Genomic DNA, 5,114 nt, shown 5'->3' on the forward strand with positions numbered 1-5,114 from the left:
ATTAGAGAAGCATATTTGAAAACTGTAAAATGTTTCAAACAAACAAATTCTAAAATATATATATCTATAAGTGACCATTGTGAAGTCTGTATATTTTGTAATATTGGCACAGAAATAATTCTATGTTTATTTATTTATTTCATGAACAGATTTATATAAAACAAATTTGGATTGATGTGGGATGCACTGATTGATTCGATACAGTGTCTGGGACTGAATGGGGAGGCTGAATCAACAGTGGAAACAGACAATATCAGTTATCTGTGAAAACCAAGCCAAAATGGCTCACATTACCCACCGAGTAGAGGTCACGGGTCATCAACCAGGAGTCAGTGGATGGCTGGAGAAAGATCAAGGTAGACATTCACACCTGACACCAGAGACCATCTTTGAAAAGAGACAGAAGTTCACATATTAAGGTCACATGATGACACCTGAGCCAATTTGATATGCTGATAGAGACAGTGAGATGTAGTTGAAAGCCTTTATTTTTTGGAACACTTAAATATCACATAAATATGTAAAGTTTTTCTGAGGGATGATAACAGACATTGTAAGAGTGGAGAGTAGGGGGGAATTGGGGCAGTTGTAACAATTGGCAATTGAAACATATTACGTAGGTAAAATCAAGTTATCGATGTGAAAACTGTATAGAAATTGTTCAACAGGTTTTTGAGTAATGACATCAACTTTTACCATTGCCCCCCACAGAGTTGGAAATGAACTTTTTTGTCCACCTGCCAATGTGGCTGGTGGATTCCAAAATCTACTGGCCACTTAGTAGATTACCCTTTTAAATTTTTTTTTTTTTTTTTGCTAGTGAATGAGGGCAAATCTAGCAGCCACTTGCAAATTTCACCAGCATTTGGCTGGTGACGGGCTAATTTTCAACCCTGGCCCCAAGTCTCTCCTCATTGCATAATGAGAACATAATTAACAGTCCTTTTATTAATATGTTTGTTTATTTGGAAGAGCAGATCAGGTTTTGAGAGCTAAATCCTGATATATAACTTGTTTCTTAAGGGTGACACTTAAAAGTAAATATTCAAAGGTGTATGACCTTTTTTGCACTGCACATCTGTAAGGCTTAAAAACACTTCAGTGTGGCTTCAGGGGTTATCCATCAGTAATGAGAGGTAAAACAAGAGGTGAGTCAACATTACCATTGACATTCCGTAAAAATCCCAGGGCAGCAGAGAATATACTGCCTTCCTTTGGATTTTGGTCTGTGAAAACAAATTTTAAATTCATTATTTGGGGGGTTAAATTTAAACCCTCCCCCATTAAACCACATTTGGTTGATTCCAGACTTCTCGCAGATCCAAGATGGCGGACTGAGCAACGATGTGCCGAAGTTCACTTTTAACTGTAAACGCTGAAGCTTGTTAACCTCCGTTCACTTGTCGGCTTGATGTGTGTTGACAAGAATTACTGGTAAGTCTGAAATCACTGACAGACTGCTTATTTCGTGACACTGTTTCAAAGTCGAATCCCGTTTTCTGTGCAGAGTTGAGTGAGGAGCTGTCGTAGCCTCAGCAGTTAGCTAAAAACGTTATTCCAGCTCCCAGTTATCTCACTGGTTACCGGGCTGGGGTTTGTACTGGAAATCTGTCTCATCGTCTGAAGAATATATGGCTGTGTTGGCACCATCACAGAGGGACTAGGACATGAAGAAGGTCCAGGTCATGGGTTTGTTCAGAGTATCACTTGGAGCCCCTGAAGCTGGCGTTAGCATGCTAATATTAGCGACAGTCTGATGACACTGTTGCTTTATAGAGCTAGCTGTTAGCATGCCAGCTGAAATCCACAACGAGTTGCTGCTCAAAGTTTTTTCGTTTCTTTCACGCTGCCCTTCAGACAGCCTTTTTCTGTAAAGTAATGACATTTTGGTATGATTATACCGATAGGTAATCTATATGCCTTCATTATCAATACGTTAACTGTTTGATTTGTTGGTGAGCATCGTATTTTGATCGAGGGATTGATAAACCTAAGGTAACGATTGTGTTTTGGTATCTAACGTTACCTGGCATTCCTCAGCTCGGGAGCTGGGTCGTTGTGTTGCCGGGCTCCTGGCTGGATGCTCTCTAGCCTCTGGCTGCCCGCAATGCTGGCAGCAGCACTGCACATCGTTTGGGACTAAAACTGCTTCAACTCACATCACATCAGGCTTGATTGTTTGGCTGCGGTTTACAACCCCGTGTTGCTGTTAAGAGAGGAATTCAAGGATTGAATGAAGCTGACCATTCGTGTGTGTGTGTGTGTGTGTGTGTGTGCGTGTGCGTCTGTGCGTGTGATTTATAGTGAATTATTTTACAATAACTGAATAGTGACTAGTTGAATAAGGCTTGGAAAAAGGTGTTATCTGGATCAGACTACACAAACGTGATGTAATTCTGTTCACTTTATTCTTCTATAGTAAATGTCCCAATTGCTTAACAGCAGTTAATAGAATCATTGGTCCTGGTTGTGGAACCTAAATAAACTTAAATCCTAAGAATGAGAGCATTAGAACTGAAATGGTCAAATTTTAAAAATTGGCATGGTACGATGTTACTTGGCCAGATTATGTTATATTCAAACTTCGATTGGGTATAACCTGAATTAGATGCTCATTTTTGTCAATTCTGCCCTGTATTCTAGTAAACCTAAATTGAGTTTAAGATTAGTAATTATGCCATGTAAATCTTTGTATTATTTCAGTTTTTATTCTTGCAAAGAAGCTGTAACAAGCTGTGGATTCTGTTTATGCTGCAGTCTAAACTCAGCTGAATGCTTGTCAGGATTTTAATTTGAGAGAGACGGAGAGAGAATATACATGCGTTTATAGACAAAGGGAAATAAGTAGGGCTGGGTGATAGGGCCAAAAATGTTATAATGAAAAAATGAATATCAAATTTAAGGCATATCTGCATTTATAGACAAAGGAAAGAAGTGAACCCAAAAAAAATGTTCGTTATCAGTCGATATTGATAATTATCATAATAAACGTCAAATCAGTATTCATTTTAAACAACAAATAATTTTTATATCAAGTTTACAGGCTGGTATTTGCTCCTGAGTGAAAGTTGAAACATATGATTAATTGTGGTATAACACTTGGAACATCTCACAAATCTGAGGTAGATTCAAAACAAATGTAATCAAAATAATGTCAATAAATAAAACAATAAATTGACAAGCAGCACCTCAAACTCTTTGTACAGATGGTTTAAAACATTTTGTAGCCGAAGTGTTTTAGCTGACAATGTAAATAAATAAATAAATAGTAAAACATAACAATAACATGCTAACTTCCATTAGCATTAGATAAGTAGCTACTTGACTGTAGCTACTATTATATGGCGAATTAAATCATGGGGTTGCCCCACGCTATTATCTGTGTCCAAAACAATCACAACAAAAATAACTTAATGAGCGTTTTGAATGTCGTAACGTTATAAAGTTACCCTATGCTAGAGTTTGTGGATTTTCGGTTTTGCTGGTCCGGTCTGGTGTACGAGCTTAAACAGGTTTCATTTTATGCAAAGCGGCTGAACCAACGTTCTTCAGACAGGTTCTGGCACATTAAAAAGTAGCCTATATCAGCTACCAGTGCTGACGGCGTCACGCTTAATCCAACTCGTATTGCATTAGTAAAAGGCAATATGACAATGTGATTATATGTTCATAAACTGACTAACAGAGCCACTAGTGCCTGGCAGGCCAGTGATGGCAACATGAAGGAGATCACAATTCAGAAGAGGCGGGAGAGTGGCACACGCTGTTTGTTTACTTGAATGTGCATGTGTTTTTGGGGATGACGAGAGGAGACGTGGCAGTGTCCCGACTGGCTGCAGGCGCTGTCCAGCTGAACTTTTGTCAGACACTGTGTTTCAGTTTCAGTACAACCAATTTATTTGAAACATCTCAAGCCTATTTTGATAGGAAGTGGTTATCGATCTCCCAGTAATAATTCTGAATATCTAGATAATATCTGTGATATGTTAGATAATGTTTGCACTGCTAATCATGAATTATATTTTATGGCTGATATGAACATAGACTGGAATTCTTCTTCTTGTCCAATGAAAAAGAAACTAATGAATACCTGTGCAGCTTTCGGATTATCACAAGTTGTTAATAAGCCAACGAGAATTTGTTTAAAAATAATGGCACGACAGTGGCGACTTGTATTGATCATATTTATTTGAACACTCCTGAGGTCTGTTCCAAATCCATATCTCTGCCTATAGGATGTACAGATCACAATCTCATTGCAATCGTAAGGAAAACAAAAGTTCAAAAAGCCGGTTCAACAACAATGCACAGCACACAAGATAATAAGGCAGCAGCAGAACCCCCATAAATTCAGGCACGTTCAAAGGCCAGACTAATAACCTCAGTTAATAATACTAGCTCTATGTCTACCAAAACACGAAAATCTGAAATCAGACTCCACACAACTTCATCCTAAAGGCTTAGCCTACTTCCACCATTAACCATAGGCGCCCCCTCTTGGACAGAAGACAGCACAACCAAATTACAACAACAGAAACATAAATCTTACACCAACCACAATGCATATTACAATAGCTTCAGCAAAACATGAAAAGAGCACTGCACAGCCACAGTGCACATTTCAATAGCTCTATCAAAAGCGCTAGTTACAACAGAAACAAGAAGGACCCTATGTCTTATAAGCCATAATAAATGTTACAGCAGCCACAATGCATATTACAATAGCTTCACCAAAACATGACAAGAGCACTGCACAGCTAGAGTATAAAAATAAATGTGTCTCTCAGTGTCTTCTTTTAAATCTCTTCTTAAGACTCACATTTATCGTATGGTCTTTTCTTAATTTATGGTAATTAATTATTGTAACTGTTTTTAAATTATTTGATGTTTTATTGTTTTATGTACTAATTGTTTTTATTGTTAAGCACGTTGTAACTCCGTTTTGAAAGGTGCTTTACAAATTAAGTTATTATTATTATGTCTTACCTTTAAGTAGTTAGCAGGCTGCAAAGGAGTTTGCTCTTCTCTGAGGCAGAGGCCGTACTGCTAGCTGCACTTGCTGCAGAGGTGCTCGGTCTGTCGCCGCCGGGTAAACACTTTTTTGTAAATAAATC

The 5,114-nt window shown here is 38.1% G+C and overlaps 1 protein-coding gene and 1 long non-coding RNA gene across 5 annotated transcripts in view; one reads left to right on the top strand and one right to left on the bottom strand.

The window, feature by feature from the left end:
* Positions 1 to 302: 302 nt before the first annotated feature.
* On the bottom strand, positions 303 to 2,934 carry LOC126406472 (uncharacterized). Its single transcript, XR_007571699.1, has 3 exons — positions 2,027 to 2,934; positions 1,164 to 1,226; positions 303 to 387 (listed from the first exon to the last, which is right to left on the bottom strand). It is a non-coding gene; the product is annotated as an uncharacterized LOC126406472 (long non-coding RNA).
* Positions 1,289 to 5,114, top strand: part of ndst2a (N-deacetylase/N-sulfotransferase (heparan glucosaminyl) 2a) — a 130,323-nt gene continuing 126,497 nt past the window's right edge. For 3 of the 4 annotated variants that reach the window (XR_007571689.1, XM_050070676.1, XM_050070678.1), the window contains exon 1: positions 1,289 to 1,434. The gene's annotated coding sequence lies outside the window, so the exon portion shown is untranslated. The remainder of the gene's footprint in view (positions 1,435 to 5,114) is intronic. The other variant, XM_050070677.1, reaches the window with a different exon arrangement.

Source organism: Epinephelus moara, chromosome 19, assembly GCF_006386435.1.
Source record: "Epinephelus moara isolate mb chromosome 19, YSFRI_EMoa_1.0, whole genome shotgun sequence".
NCBI classification, from domain to species: domain Eukaryota; kingdom Metazoa; phylum Chordata; class Actinopteri; order Perciformes; family Serranidae; genus Epinephelus; species Epinephelus moara.